We start from the raw sequence: 17,042 nt of genomic DNA, 5'->3' as shown, positions 1-17,042 counted from the left end.
TGCATCTCTCATTATGAATCACACATTTAGAGCAATAATTCTCTAATCTGTGAAATGTGCTGTATGTCAGGTTTCAACGGGTACTAAACTTACCCTGCTGTAGTACCATCAGATGCTGCTAGAGGGCAAATCCAACATAATGCCACTGTGCAGAAAGAAGGGCTGTGCTGCGAGCATTTGCAGGATAAGAACACGAGGAATATGCATGCTAAGCTGGTCATTTGTAGAGACACAATGCACCATTATATACAAGGGGAAGTCAAAATTATCCACACTTTCACCATAACTTACTTTAGATTGGTCACACTGCCTTCAGTGCTCCCCTCCCATGCTGAAAGGTGTTACTTTTGTGGTTATGTGGTAGAGGTTTTATCGTAACCACTGATTTTTTCTTTCTTTCGTAACAGAGTAAACATGGCAGTGTGCACCAATTAACAAGAGATATCAGTGATCCGATTTCTCTTTTCTGAAGGTGTGTATCAGGGGCTGAAATTCATCGTAGTCTTTCAGTACAATACGGGAACAGCACTCTACGGTGTAGAAGTGTGCATGAGGTTTAAAAATAACTGGACAACCTCCACCACTGACAGGAAGATTCAACAAGCTTGAGACATGATTCCGACGGATCACAGACGCTGTGGTGGCATGTTCTCTGCAAATTAGACATCAGTGGTGTGCTCAAGGAGAAAAGGGTCCAGTATTTTTTTAAAAAAAGATGGCAAGATGAGGACTCATTACTAAAAAAAAGTATACACAGCCCCCCTTTTTGAAAATTCTGGGCACGCCATTGTTAGTCTGTGTGCAAAATCATCCAAGTTTCAAATCACTGATCTCGGTTTTCTGTTGGTGCACACTGTCAGTGGAGTGGCCATGTTTACTCTGTAACAAAATAAAGGAAAATGGAACAATTAAGACAAAACAAGAGTACCACCTTTCAGCTAACGAGCGCTGAAGGCAGTGTGGCCAACCTAAAGAAAGTTATGGCAAAAGTGCAGATAATTTTTGACTTGCCCCAGTAATGCAGTGGTAAAGTGGGCTACATGTTTTGCATGTGCAAGTCTTAAAGACGAACCATGGACTGAGGGCCAAGTGGAGACCTTGTTGGCATATCACTAATGTCCACATTAGTCACCACTCCATCTGTAATATTATAACATTATCAGCAATTATTTTGCACGTGACAAAGGTTGCTGCCTGTTGTGTTACGAGATTGCTCATGCCCATGAAAATAAAAAAGGGGCTTCCTGCCACCCATTAAGGTAAAAATGCAGTCGTCCCATGGGAATGTTCTGCCACTGTCACAGTGTGTTCATGACTCATTATGCCCAGAAAGGTCATATGTACAGGGTCAGGGTTGGCATGTTTAAAACAAAAGTGTTTTAAACAACTTGTTTGAAACATTTAAAACACATGGCTTTGTTTTTTCACAAATGTTTAAAACTTTTAAAACGTTTTTTTTTTCAGACTTTTTTAAAACACATTTTGATACTTGATTTTTGTAATTTTGTGGTTATTTGCGTGTTTTGTAACTATACCCTTTCATTCAATGTGTACCATTCTGTTTACTGTGTATAGAAATCTGTTCAGTGGCTGAAAATTTATATTGAATTAACAAAGAAATATATCATTATGAATACCCGAGGATCATGTTTAAAATGCCTGGCGATTTTTTTAATATTTTTTTTACAGGTGTTCAAGATATTTTTAAAATTGATGAATTGGATGAAACCATTTTGTTCCTCACTTAACACACTGCAAAATGTGCACATTGTTGTTAATGTCAATATTTACTTCCATTCACGATAAAATGTCGTATTAAAAAAACAACCAAGTAGCTACCACGTGGACTAGGCTATGTGGGGCCTGGCAACTGTGGATTATTTGAAGCTTCTCGAACAGCCTACATGTGAGATTTAAGACTAACATAAATGTGTATTTTAAGAAGTTAGTCAAGCGTTTACTTTATAATAGGAACACAGTCTATCTTTGGATGATTAAGAGATTCCTTATTAATCATTATTCTTAAAAAATAAGTCTTTTTGGCATTATGTTTTAAACGTTTTATTTGTTTAAAACATGTTTTTTTGGTTCCTGTTTAAAACAAAAAAAACTGTTTGTTTTGTTTAAAACACAAATTTTGTCAACCCTGTACAGGGTGACTACTCTAGGACCGTGAAAAAATTCAAGTATAATTCCTGGCTTTCAAGGAGACCTTTTCAAAAATTCAAGGCTACCGTCTACAGCCAAACACACAAAAATATGTTATCAATATAAAGGGTCTATGAAATTCCCATGTAACCAAAAATTCTAATTCAATTCAATTAAACAGTATACATATTCAAAATATTTAATTTAATCAGTTTACATTTGCCATTTCATCTACGCAGACTAGAAATACATCTCCAAACACAAGTCATAAATGTTATGGGATATACTAATCTACGAAAAAGTGTTAATTGTGTAACAATTTCAAACTCAAATTTACCTAATACTTCATCTTGCAATAATATTCTTCCACCTGCCAAATAGATTGTTCTGCAATGGACACTAACGAACTTAACGGATTGAAAGAATTCTGTTTCATTTTCCACGCAACCTTCCTTTCCTTCCTCGATAAAAATAAAAGCTAAACTGTGAAAAAATTCCAACATGGCATTTATAAATTCAATGAGATATGAAACATTGCGCTACAACACCAGGGGTCCCACGTTCGAATCCCAGCCTGGGGATTGATAATTTGTGAGTGTCCATTCCTCAATTTCATCGTATAATCACTCATCTTCATCTTCGCAAATTATCCACAAGTGGCACATAAAATGAAGTAAAATATAGCAAATCGATCAAAAATGAGATATGAATTAATAAAATTTGCAATTTTTCATGTCTAAAAAAAATCATGCAGAATTCAAGAATAATTCCCGGTGCTTGCCGAGCCAATAATTCACGCATAATTCCCGGTGAGTAGCTACCCTAATATAGAACCAGGAGATATTATCAGGAGCTACTCATTAAAGGCCGACTCACACGGAACTGGATTTACAGTAGGAATGCCCTAGTTGGCGCTGGACTGGCTGGCTGCTACACTGGTTTTGACGACTAGACCATGTTCCATTGCAACTGGCTTTATCTGCTAGATTCTGTGGAACAGTCAATCGGAGTGAAAGTTTGGTCATGTGCAGATAATCTGTAAGTTTGGCAAACAAGAAGAGTTTTTCCTGTGGTTTCTGAGTGTTGGTTGAGTTTGTTTGCTGCTCAATGAAAGAAAAATGGAGATGAGGTGCATTTGTGTTCATAAATATTTAGGAATTTATCCAAAGTGATTAGATTGTACAACATAACAGCTATGACTTTCTGTAGCATTTAGAAGTTCATGGAGGTATTTTCTTTCATCGTGGAATCTATTTCACCAGGAAATCATGTATTTTTGAACAGAAATATCTCTCCGATGCACAATTGTCATTCCTTTCATTTCCTTGCACTACGTGAACCAAATGTTGCAAATGTTTGATGATGTTATTCCCTGTCAGTGTTTCCAACCATGCCGTTTTTTGCAAGATAACAATTTTAACTGTTTGCCTAATGTAACCGAACCTAACCTTGCCATGTATGGTTTGTGAGGCTATTCATGCATTGGGGCTATCCATGAATGGTTTGTGGAGCTAAGCATGCATGGTTAGTGGGGATTTTTCGGTTGACAAGTTTGGAAACACTGCATTCCCAATGATGATGTAGCATGCTAGTCAAGGTATCTCGCCATATTGTGTCTTACGAAAGCGGAATAAGGAACAACAATAATTACTCCTCATGTGACAAATTGAAATTATTTTCGTGAAAAATGCAAAATACCACCTTGAAGAATCTTTGTAATGCAGAATACGTAAGTACGAATGTTAAAAATGACGAAAAAAATGAGTGAGAGGTGTTGGGACCATACCGAAGTTTTACCCAGTAAACGAATGACAGCTAGCAAACAAGCAAGCAAATGGGAATATGCAGAAGGGTGAACATAAATCATTAGCCAGAAAACATTCTCTGAAGTATGATTTACCAGACATAATTAGAAACCCAACCATGTATTTTTAAAAAAACCGACTCTACCATGATTGGTTTGAAATTAAACAATCGAAGGTATGACTTAAGATGACCAGACCCCTCTCCGATTTTCTTCATAATTGACATACTTACTAATTGAGGCCTGCTAATGATGAATCTGAAGTTAAAAGTAATCAGAAACGTCTAGAAATTGCAAAATAAGCAAAAATAAGTAGTTAGTTTTCGGAATGGAAACCGTCGATTGTCACGAATTTTTTTGTTTCACAAGGAAATATATATATTCCTGATACTACCACGACACCAAATTTTAACTATGTTAGCCTAACATAACCACATGTCAATGGTTCCTGGGGCTAGCATCAATGGTTCACAAGTATTTTGCAATTTCTAGACGTTTCCGACAAATTTAAACTTCGAAGGTATGACTTAAGATGACCAGACCCCTCTCCGATTTTCTTCATAATTGACATACTTACTAATTGAGGCCTGCTAATGATGAATCTGAAGTTAAAAGTAATCAGAAACGTCTAGAAATTGCAAAATAAGCAAAAATAAGTAGTTAGTTTTCGGAATGGAAACCGTCGATTGTCACGAATTTTTTTGTTTCACAAGGAAATATATATATTCCTGATACTACCACGACACCAAATTTTAACTATGTTTGCCTAACATAACCACATGTCAATGGTTCCTGGGGCTAGCATCAATGGTTCACAAGTATTTTGCAATTTCTAGACGTTTCTGACAAATTTAAACTTCAGATTCGTTGGTAACACTTTCATATAGGGGTGACGGATTTCTTACTTTTTACAGGAGAAAGTACTTATGCAAATAATTTTCTGTAGCGTTGTGGAAGTTCGTGAATGTAGTTTTGATCCATTTTAATGCGAATGCATGTTGTTTTCTGCGAAAATTTCTGTCCGACATGTTGTTTCTGCTGCCGCCATTTGCTTTCTGCACAAAAGCATAATGTTCCTTGTGTTAGATGACGTAAACCCCATAGTCAGTGTTTCAAACTTGCCGTGTTTTCACTATAACATGACGTATCGAGTATTTTTATTTTATTTAATTTTTTTTTAACTATGCTTGCCTAACCTAACCTAACGGAAAATGGTTTGTGGGGCTAATGTGAATGGTTTTTGGGGCTAACATGAATGGTTTGTGAGGCTAACGTCAATGATTTGTGAGGTATTAGCATAATTTCAAATCCGGGCATGAAAGTAGGTATTTTCCGGTGAACAAGGTTGCAACACTGCATAAATCGACAAAACACTCTCACAACGCGCGATGATCCAGTATGCTATCGAAATAATGTGTGTTACAGAATCGAAATAATGAGTAACAGTAAGTACTCGGAAATGTAAGAAATAGACATTATTTTCGTTAGAAATTCATTATTTCGCTAACTATCCGATATCGCCTGAACGGATTTCTTCAAATTTACAGGAGAGGTTCTTTGAGGTATTTTCTTTCGCGGAAACTAAAAAGTTCACCATAGAATGCTGCAGAACAATAAATAATCAGTTGTTACGTAAGGAACTTGCATCTTCTGTAACATTAGGCCGTTGTTTCCATTATATATGTGCAGATGACGCGAGCGTCGAAAGTCACGTGGTCTCGGCAGTGTTTCCAAACGTGCCTTTTTTTAACTATGCTTACCTAACCTAACCTTGCCGGAAATGGTTCATGGGGCTATCGTGAATGGTTTTTGGGGCTATCCGTCAATGGTTTGTGATGACATAATGAACACGAAAGTAGGTATTTTTTGGTTAAGAAGGTTGAAACACTGCATACCCACTCCGAATCGACAAAACACAAGCACGACGCACGATTATCCATGACGAGTGCACGCCATATTGTCTGTTACCCAAGCATAACAAGGAAGACAAATAATGACTCGTAATATGAAAAGTTGACACTATTTTATGGAAAAAGGCATAACTTCACCTTAAAGAATCTTCCGCAATGCAGAATAGGGTACAGTATAAGGGAAACACCTATAAATCATATATTTTGCACCTTTTTACATTGCTAACATACTATTCAAAACTAGATTCACGAACTTCCGCAACACTACAGAAAACGATTTCCGGGTAACATTATCGTATGAGGGAAACGGATTCCTTCAAATTTACAGGACAAAGTACTTACGAAAATCATTTTCTTTAGGGTTGTGGAAGTTCCTGAATGTAGATTGGATCCATTTTAATGTGAATGCGTGTTGTTTTCTGCGAAAATCTCTGTTCGACACGCTGTTTCTGCTCCCGCCATTTGCTTTCTGCACGAGAGTGCAATGTTCCTTGCGTTAAGATGATGCAACCCCGTAGCCAGTGTTTCAGCCTCACCGTGTTTTCACTAGAACATGACGTGTCGAGTTTTTTTTTTTTTAACTATGCTTGCCTAACCTAACCTTACGGAAAATGGTTTTGGGGCTAACGTGAATGGTTTTTTTGGCTAACGTGAATGGTTTTTGGGGCTAACGTGAATGGTTTGTGAAGCTAACGTCAATGGTTTGCAACGTATTAGCATAATTTCAAATTGGGGCACGAAAGTAGATATTTTCCGGTGAACGAGGTTGCAACACTGCATAAATCGACAAAACACACTCAGAACGCCCCCTAAACCAGTACGCTATCACGGCTATAATGTGTTACAGATTCGAAAGAACAAGTAACAGTAAGTACTCGTAAATCTAAGAAATAGACATTGATATGCATTATTTCACTTTAGGAAATGTTCCACATTCGAAAATAACACGTTACCAATGTAAAGAAGTCCGAAATGTATGATTCGTAGGTGTTTCCCTCATACGATAATAGTACCAAGTATCAATGCTAAAATGAAGGAAATAAACGAGTGAGAGGTGTTCGGGCCTTATCGGATAAGTACCATTATTTCACCTAAAGAAATGTTCCGCAATGCAGAATAGTACGTTTGTAATATAATTAAGCCTTGTTTCCATATTGAAACCAATAAGTCGCTGACCAAGGCAGTTTATTAAGGTAAAAACACTTAACACGTAACGTTTCGACCCTGTAGCAGGGTCTTCCTCAGACGAAGAACTAAACTAAAATGATGAAATAAACTACACACAGAAAGATTACATACACATAGCAGGGTCACAAGCCACACAACAACAAATCAAGTTGACAGTCCTTATCTAGGAAGATTTCTGCAAAGGAATTAAACATATCACCTCCTGACAGTTGTTGACTAATGGGTCTACTACACTGACAGGTGATTGGCAGGTCAAGATCAGCAAGAGTCTAAGAACCACCTGCTCACCACTCCCCCACCCCTCCTGCCTTTCTGGTTATGGGTGAATACCTCCTCCTCTGGTCTTCTTCTTTTCTCTTCTTTCTTCCTTCTTCATACTTCTTTTTTCTTCATTCCTTTTCTTCATCCTTTCAACTTTCTCTAACACACTCTTCCATTCCTTGTTTATCTTGAGCCCTCCATTCCAATTCATGATGTCTTCTCCTTTCTTTTCTATTTCTTTGGCCTCCTTCCATTTTCTCACTAGTTCTCTCTTCTCTTTTCCTATTCGCCTAGCTGAATCCCATTCAACTTCATGTCCTGTTTCTCTAGTGTGTTTGAATATGGCATTCCTGTCTCTCTTCAATCTCACATCATCCATGTGTTGCTTTAACCTGTCTTTAAGTCTCTTCTTCGTTTCCCCTATATATACACTTTCACATCCTCTGCACTTCACCTCGTAGATAACCCCTTCCTCTTCCTCCTCTCTCTTTTCTTCTTTCTTCTTGCTGGCTATACTTAAAATAGTGCGTCCTCCCTTCCTGTAAGTTCTTATACCCACTTTCCTCAGCACTTTGCATATCTTCTCAGTGGCATCGCCCATACTTCTTATACCAAACCATCTCTCTTTTTAAACTAAACTCATAACATCTAAACTCATTTTAGTTTAGTTCTTCGTCTGAGGAAGACCCTGCTACAGGGTCGAAACGTTACGTGTTAAGTGTTTTTACCTTAATAAACTGCCTTGGTCAGCGACTTATTGGTTTCAGAATAGTACGTTAGCAAGGTAAAACAGTGCGAAATAAATGATTTATAGGTGTCACCCCTATAGTAGTACCCAGATTCATGATTAGGCCTCAATTAGTGAGTATGCCAAATATGAAGAAAATCTGAGAGGGGTCCGGTCATCTTAAGTCGTTCCCAATCGAAACTAGAGCCTCAGGAAGTAAATATAAACAAAACAATTTTCATAATGAAGTTACCTATTTTTAGACATGACCTTCTTGAAACTCCTTATTTCTGATATACTCGCTTCCTTTGTTGGTCCATCTCGGAGGGGATAACTTCGTGGCCAGCGCCAGACCTTTTTCTACATATTTTTATTGTTTGCTAATGTTCCTAAGTTTAAAGCACAGATTATAGATATTTCTAATCTGTGGATTACAGATGACACTACTCAGTTCAGTGTTGCAGCAACCTGAGAGCATAATTTTAATTCGCATGCGGCAAAATTTCCCTTTCCCAGAAGGAGAAGAAGTTGTATTTTTGTTCGCTCATGTTCATATAGACAAATTATTAATCACCACATACATCGACACAATCTGTGCTTCCTCCCCGCTCCCAGTGTTTTTTTCTTTTTGTTTCAAAACCCAGGACTAGGGTTTCACCTGTCACTTACAACTACAGGGGGTCTCACTCAAGGTACAGAGATTAGGTAAAGCCATCCGAAGATTGCCGATCTTGCACGAACGCGTGACGTCACCGGAGAAGCAGTGAGCTCGGCTGAAGTAGACGGCCCCTAGTATTTATATAAGAGATTAAATGAGCGAAAGTATCGTGCGTCCATTTCGATCTTCAGCCGAGAGTTCGGGAGAAGTGTGGCGGGCGACGCTGACGGAGATGCCGACATTTGCGGCCTGTAATGCCCGCTTATTTTTATGGACATATGCAGACATTTATATAAATATTGCAAAACGAGCACTAACCTGTGTCATAAGAGTTGTTCAAAGTGATGTCCACCTACATTCACACATTCCTGGCATCGTTTGATGATATTTTGATACACACGCAAAAGCTATTCTTCCAAGTTCTGCCCTTATATTGTATTTTAGTTCGTCGATGCTATGAGGGTTATTTCGGTAGACTCTATTTTTTAAGGTTCCCCACAAATAATAGTCACATACGGTAAGATCTGGCGAACGTGAAGGCCATAAACCTCTAGAAATTATTCTGTCATCAAACACCTCCCTTGAAGCGTCCAAAGAATCAGTGGCGGTATGGGCTGTGGCCGAATCTTCTTGAAAATACCCATATTGTCTCTCATTATCTGATAACAACTGAAAAAACGGAGCGAGTATTTGTGCGCGGAACCTCTCTGAATTTATTGTGTCTTCAAAAAATATAGGCCCTATTATTCTTTTTGCACTTACAGCACACCACACACCAATTTTTGCATCAAGTAACGGAACTTCGTGTATTATTCGGGGATTTTCAGTTCCCCAGTATCTATTGTTCTGTGAACAAACATGACCACGCAAGTGAAACCATGCCTCATCCGAAAAAAAATATTAACTGTGGGTCAACAATACCATCTACAATATTGTGCAAAACTCAATTACAGAAATTTACTCTACTTACGTTGTCAGGGGGCCGTAATTCTTGCACTATAGAAACTCTGTACGGTTTTAATTTTAGTAGCTTAGTGGCTGTATGCGGTGAAACACGGCGTAGAGGTTTGTTTGGAGAACGTTCTAACGCTGCACCAATTTCATCGAGTTTTGCTTCGGTTAGAATCCGTCGTTTTTGCTTAGGTGTTTTACAATTTAACGATCCAGTTTCTCGTAATTTAAGGACAAGATGTCTAACCGTATCTCTATGTGGATGTGAAACGCCTGGGAATTTCTGTACAAATTGCCTACACACGTCTCGACACGAGTCTGTTTTCACGTGTCATACATAAAAATTCTTTGTTCTACGAGGGTGGGGGGGGGGGCTGATAAGTTCTCGTCCTGACCCTCTTCGGCACATGTCATCCTGAAATCATGCATTGCATTTGAACCATTGATCTTTTGGAAGTTTAAGTGCCAGCTGGGATGATCGTATCACTAACGGATTTTCCTTTACAGGCCATTGATTGAAGCATGGTGCAGCCTTAAAATTTACATTGATAGCTTACAACAATGTACCACTACAACAATGCTAACGTGTTAACCGTCTCCTTAGAGTTTATCTTGCAAAAATGTCTCAAAGAAAGCTGCCCGAATAAAATATGGCAGATTCAATCAACAAGGGAAAGAAAGTAAGTATGGTTTATATAATAATTAAATATATATTGTGCGTTAACCCAAAGTTTAACAATGGGTGATATTCAGGAAACAACTTCCCTTACAATTCATTGCGCAAAATCAAGCCGCCCGCCACCATATTTCCGGCAAATACGAGATCAGATCTTCCTAGAAATTTCAGCGATAAACGCAGGCTGAACTAGGTCTCTGACATACCGTGCCATTGCTATACCACTGAGCTACCGAGCCAGCCTGGCTTCGCCTGATTTTTCGCTGACGCTTGGAATATCAGAGACCCGGGTTGAAGTCCTGATCGAGCCTGCATATTAGCTGAAGTTCCTACGAAGTAGATCTCCTGTGTGTGTCTAATCTTCATGAAGATCAGATCTTGCATTGAAAACATACCGGTAAACATTTGTGTATGGTTTTACCAGAAGTGATTCAAAGTGTAGATTATTGACCCTCAAGACTACTACGAAGGATGACCGTCTCATTTTCTGTCTTGTTAGAAGTTAATATTATTATGTTCACTCTTGATTTGCCTATAAAAATTAGAACTTACGTGTATAAGTAAGTATAGTACTCGTACATACGCCAAAATTTACTGAAATTTCGATCTAATTTCAGCGCCTGCTAGGTTTCTGTGTGGAATCTTTAGGTAAGACTAAAGTTGCGTGTTTGTATACCGATGAAGGGTAGGCGGGTTTTATTTTTTTATTCAACAAGAACGGAAACACGAAATAGATATTACTCCACGTAAATCAATCAAAGTTTTTAATAATATTGATTTTGTTTAGAAAAATTCCCTTGTTTGGTTGATTGGGTATCTAACGTCATTTGTCCTCTCTGGATTGATAAATGAGATCCAGACGCTGTGTACACGATACATATATGAAGGACAAAGGTAATAAAATACCCAACCCCTGTTGATTTTAAATTGGTTTTGATGTTCTCCAAATCACTACAATTGACAACATTCAAACTCCCTCTCTTTTAAATGTCCATTATGTGCAACCTAGAATTAGTTATGTATCTATCTTTGACAACTTCCAGTAGTGCTACTACCGTTTAAATAATTTAAGCATTTATTATAGCTAGAACAAGTAGAAATTGTGGAATTATACACATACAAAATCATTAATGTCAACATTTCTAGAATATACATTATTTTCATGTATCCTGGATAATGGGAGATCTGAAAAACATCGACAAAAACTGTTTTTTCACAAATTGAAACTAAATGCATACTAATGCTTCATTTTAAGTATATGGAATGCAGAAAGTCGTGCATTATTAAAAGAATTGCTACATTCAAGGGAAGTTAGCGTTATGCCAATACACATAGATGCAGGCACAAGTCCTGACAAAGTGGGTTGTTACTTGGCAATCATGTTCATAGGAAATCTATATTCTGTGCCTTGTTCACGAAGCTCTTGAACAGAGAGAAGCACAAGTATTCGCGATTAAAATGACCACCTGAGCGCTAGTGTCGCTTCCAATATGGCCGCTCTATGTAGGATAAATCTTTGTTTACATGCAGCAGTAGTACGAAACAGCAGCATGTTGTCATGGCTGGTATGGTAAAAATGTTTAAATTACACGATATTTTTAAATATTGCGAATGCGATGTGAATTCCAAGAACTCTAGCAAAGGTGAAGCTGTGATGAGAAAGAAGCATTTAATTATGCTAGGCAAAAATATCACGGAAAACTCAGACGAAACTAATGCATACGCAATGATTCTTCAAAACAGTGCTGCATCATCTGCACCTTATGTTGTAACTGGGGTTCTTGGAGAAATTATTTGAAAATAAAGAAATTGAAATTGACCTATACTTGAAAAGCTGGCAGGAGAAAATTGTGGACATATCGTTGCAGTTCTTTCTCTATAATATTCACGATTTCATGACCAGGCTATCCTCACTGAAAAAGGACATCGTACCGAATGAAAGAGCAACATTATCATGTTCATTTTCATTTTCTGGTTACATTTGACATTAATTCATTCTCAAACTATTTTCATCTTCTCTCGACCTGCACCTGCTCCCAATTTCACACATACATAATAATACATGAATGCATTGGGTAAGACGCTTCATGAGTTTTCGAAAAAGAAAAAAAGTTTTATTTATAAGAGTAGAGTCGTGCATTCTTCGTAATTTCCTTGCCGAATTAGTGTTATTCCCTATGACAGAATCTTCTGTCAATCAATTACGTTTTCCATGATGTATTTACAAATTTCATTTTGTTGATTCCACGAGGAGGAAACACATGAAAACTTTTCATATGTTCTGACCCATAAAACGATTTAGAGCACAAAAAAACCTGAACAGTAGACCTTACTCTTTCGCATATTCCCCATGCTTTACACGACTTCAACACAACGTATCCTACTTAGATTAGTTCCTGAAAGTCCCACCAGATGGCATATCGGTTAATTTTAATCGCGAATTGCTTGAAAAAAAAATGCCCATGGCTATTTTCAGTAATTTTCTCCTAAATCCTATGAGTTTCTTATAAATAGATCTTAATGTATTTTAGTGCAAAGGTTGTCAGCAGCTTGTTTGATATTTTGCATCAATTCATGAAGTTCTCATTGGGTAATGCATACAGAATAACCATCCTGATGGACAATTTGTTTGATAATGATTACGCATCCCACTGTACGTCATTGCTCACAATAAAGTATAATTAATTCTTGGTTCCCTTGGAGATCTGAACTCTATTATTGTTAGAAGACTACAATACTTAACTGTTTTCATAGAAACCATCATCTTAAAATGAAAGGTGTATCGTCATGAAACTACAAAAAAAAAAAAAGATCTCAAAATGAAATCAACGAAAGATACTTGTAAGTATGGCTTACTTAATAATACTTGTAGTAGAACTTGTACAGTGGGATCCTTGAGTATTACCGTGCAAATTGTCCATGACTATTTTCATTAATTTTTCTCTTACATGCGATGCGTTTTTAAGCGATGGATTTGTATGTATGCTGGTGCAGAAGTTGTCAACAGCTTGTGTTGAGTTTTCTTTTAATTCTTAAAGCTCTTACTGGGTCAAATAAAGTGCATGAACATGGTGATGGACAATTTGCACGGTAATACTCATGGATCCCACTGTACAGTGGGATCCATGAGTATTATCGTGCAAATTGCCCATCACCATATTCGTGCACTTTATTTGACACAATAAAAGCTTCAAGAATTAAAAGAAAACTCAAAACAAACTGTTGAAAACTTCTGAATCGCATACATAAAAATCCATCGCTTAAAAACATAAAGGATGTATGAGAAAAATTAGTGAAATTAGTCATGGACAACTTGCACGGTATTACTCATAGATCCCACTGTACATGTTTTTGTTCGCTCACTAAACTTATAAAATTCGAAATTTCATTGTCATCAGGAATGTTATTTTGTTGTAATAAGGAGGTGCATGGTAAATGCCTATACAGAGACATGATAGTTCGTAATACTATTTCGAAGTTTTTCTCCCAGATTGAAAGTTTTAAAGATTTGCACAAAAATCTTTATAAATGATATTAATATAAACGTATAAAACTACTTCTGAAAAGCATCATAATATGTTTTATCGTAAAATTTTTTATTGACTTCTCTTTACATTTTGAACCTTAAAATTTTTAGTCACGTGAATTTAATGTGCATTTTTCAACTAAGACGAATACCAGAGATTATTATTAGAAAATTAAGGATTCAAATACGATTATACATTTTGTATTTAAGCGATACTCAATTATTAATTGTGGCGTATTCGCACAGCACGCAGCCACTTGACTGAACTAATAACTGATTAACTAAATGTCTGTGGATTTTTATTCTCTTTAATGACAAACAAAACATTCTCTCCATGAAAATGAAAGAAGTGTGCCCAAAATAATATATTTTTCCATAAAGATTAAAATTAAGACAAGCCGATTTGAATATCATCTTTGTTAGCTTGAAAAGAAAGAAAATGAACTTATTTCCCTAATGTTTCGAACACTATAGTGTGTGAGAGTACGTTTATGCTATTATTTCCTTTAAACCTCGTTAATTTTAACCAGTAAGCATTACCTTCACATGAAAACTCTACAAACTAGGATGAAAGTAGGTGGAATGCTTCGTTCTGGGCCGGTCCTTTGACCTACTTTTGAAAATGCCTTACGATATTTTCCTGTAAGGCTGTCTCTCCTTACGATGTTTTCCTGTAAGGCGGCGATTTTACGATTTACGATATTTTCCTGTAAGGCTGTATTCTCACGCTGTAAGGTGCTTCTCAGTGTAATCTACTACGACCTACTTTTGAAATGCCTTACGATATTTTTCTGTAAGACTGTCTCCCCTTACGATGTTTTTTTGTAAGGCGGCGATTTTACGATTTACGATATTTTCCTGTAAGGCTGCCTCCTCACACTGTAAGGTGCCTCTTAGTGTAATCTACTACGACCTGCTAATAGGCTTCTGCTCTGCTGGACGCATTTTTTGACCCATTTTTGAAATGACTTACGATATTTTCCTATAAGGCTGTCTCCCCTTACGATGTTTTCCTGTAAGGTGGCGATTTTACGATTTATGATGTTTTACGCACTAAACTAACCTACAATGAGAGAAAAATGGAGAGAAAAAACTCTGGCATCACTTTTTAAGCTATTTTTTTACCTCGTGCAAATTTTGCTCTTATGCTAACTCGTTTTTTGACCTACTTTTGAAATGACTTACGATATTTTCCTATAAGGCTGTCTCCTCACACTGTAAGGTCCCCCTCAGTGTAATCTACTACGACCTGCTAATAAACTTCTGCTCTCAGCGTAATTTGTTTTTACGATGTTTTACGGATTAAAACTAACCTGCAATGAGAGAAAAATGGACAGAAGAAAAGCTCTGGCATCACTTTTTAAGCTATTTTTTACCTTCTGCAAATTTTGCTCTTATGCTAACTCGCTTTTTGACCTACCTTTGAAATGACTTACGATATTTTCCTATAAGGCTGTTTTTTTTACCGTAAGATTCCTCAGTGTAATCTAGCACGACCTTGCTCTCAGCGTAATCTGCTATGATGTGTTTTTATTTTTTAAAACTCACAGGTGCGATCTTCTACGATGTGTGTGTGTGTGATAATCAAAATTTAATTTTGTTAAGGAAATCCCTGGCCCCTGCTACGACCTAACAGGGGACCTCTTCTACGATGTTTTGGGCTCCTGTTACGATATTTTTCTGTAAATTGCTTCTCATGATGTAAAAAATTGGTATTGTAGCGGTATTTGAAATCGAGTGTGCTGCGTGATGGGGAAAAATTTCTTCATGTTCACTGAACAATAGGAGAGCGGAAGAGTAGTTCCGGGCTTTTCATCGAAAATCGTCGGGTGCGATGAAAAGCCCGGAAGAGCACTTCCCGGCTTTTCATCGAAATCGTGGGGTGCGATGAAAAGCCCCCGGAAGAGCAGCACTTCCGGGCTTTTCATCGAAAGCGTGGCGTGCGATGATGTTCAGTTCACACAATAGGATTGAGGGACTATTGCTCAACATATCACTCCTCGCACCCCCTTATAATCCGAAGCTCTGCCATGGAAACTTCCATATCATCTAGAGCGACTGTTCAGCGAGTTGATTCTTGAAACAAGCCAAACACCCCTTAACGTATTGTTGAAGGAAAATATACTCGCAGAACACAAAGTATAGAAAGTTTTTTTGTTCCTGTTGAGTGTGTGTTCCAGAGAAAAGTAAGTACCTTGCATGATATGTTTTCTTATTGGCGTTTTATTCTGTGAGTTGATTCTTGAAACGAGCGACTCGCATGAAACAAACCAAAACAGCCTCTTAACGTATTGTAGAAGAAAATATACTCGCAGAACTACACATACATTTTAGCATGCATTTTTTGTTTGTGTACCGTTTGTTGATAGGAAAAAATGTGTGTGCGGGACACATTATTAGGCTATTTTTTTATTGCGCTTGATATCAAGTGGAAAGTGTGGTTCGGATCTTAACTGTTTTAATTTTTTATACTCAAAAAAAAAAAACAACTGTAGGCCTATTTATGTTCAGAAGAAAAAAAAAGTGTAGACCCAAAATTTTATGAATGTGAATTTTCAGCTCAAAGGCTGTGACTATAATTGCAGGGGGGCTGTCTGCTGTTTTAAATCCACTTTATGCACAGTGAGGCTAATCGGGACTGGACCTACAGTTTAAAGTGGGATCCGAACCAATGTGTGCCTCCACCGGGTATCGAACCCCGGGAGCTGCCGATTACAACAATGACGCTATTACTGCGCCATGGGCTAGGCCCTGTCTGGTGTGTTTTTCTTGGCTAATAACCGGTTGCGTGGTGCTAACCACATCACATATGCGAGTTGTTCTAAATCCAAAAAGCGGGAGAGTTAGGGGAGATCCGTGAAGGCACTAGACCAAAAAGTTACATTGTTGTAGGTCCCATAGGAGCCGAGAAAATCAATGTCTTGGGAAAAAGTCTTAAGACAATTATCTTAATCTTTAAGAAAGTCGACTTCCGGTCTGTCAAGATGTTACTTCCGGTCTATCAAGAAAATTTTCTTAAGACAAATATCTTAAGATGTTTTCCAAGACATTCATTTTCTCGGCTCCTAATTGAGCTAGGATGATGATTGTGGGTTTGTTGGATAGGTTTTGATGATAACTACTCAACTACAAGCAAGTGCCCCCTCAAGTTTTTTTTTTTTACGAAATTCTAGTTTTGTTCCTGCATCCTATT

At 37.5% G+C, this 17,042-nt stretch overlaps 1 protein-coding gene across 2 annotated transcripts in view; it reads right to left on the bottom strand.

Annotated features, from left to right (window-relative positions):
* LOC145981641 (phosphatidylinositol N-acetylglucosaminyltransferase subunit C-like) overlaps positions 1-17,042 on the bottom strand; it is an 80,885-nt gene that overhangs the window by 4,386 nt on the left and 59,457 nt on the right. The window contains exon 1 of one of the 2 annotated variants that reach the window (XM_083115032.1): positions 8,292-8,410. The exons of the other annotated variant lie outside the window; for it this stretch is intronic. The gene's annotated coding sequence lies outside the window, so the exon portion shown is untranslated. Of the gene's footprint in view, positions 1-8,291; positions 8,411-17,042 lie in introns of those variants that run through there. 2 annotated transcript variants of the gene reach the window in all.

Source organism: Lepisma saccharinum, chromosome 29, assembly GCF_977018435.1.
Source record: "Lepisma saccharinum chromosome 29, izLepSacc3.1, whole genome shotgun sequence".
Classification (NCBI taxonomy): domain Eukaryota; kingdom Metazoa; phylum Arthropoda; class Insecta; order Zygentoma; family Lepismatidae; genus Lepisma; species Lepisma saccharinum.
This window is presented reverse-complemented; position numbering and strand designations above follow the sequence as displayed.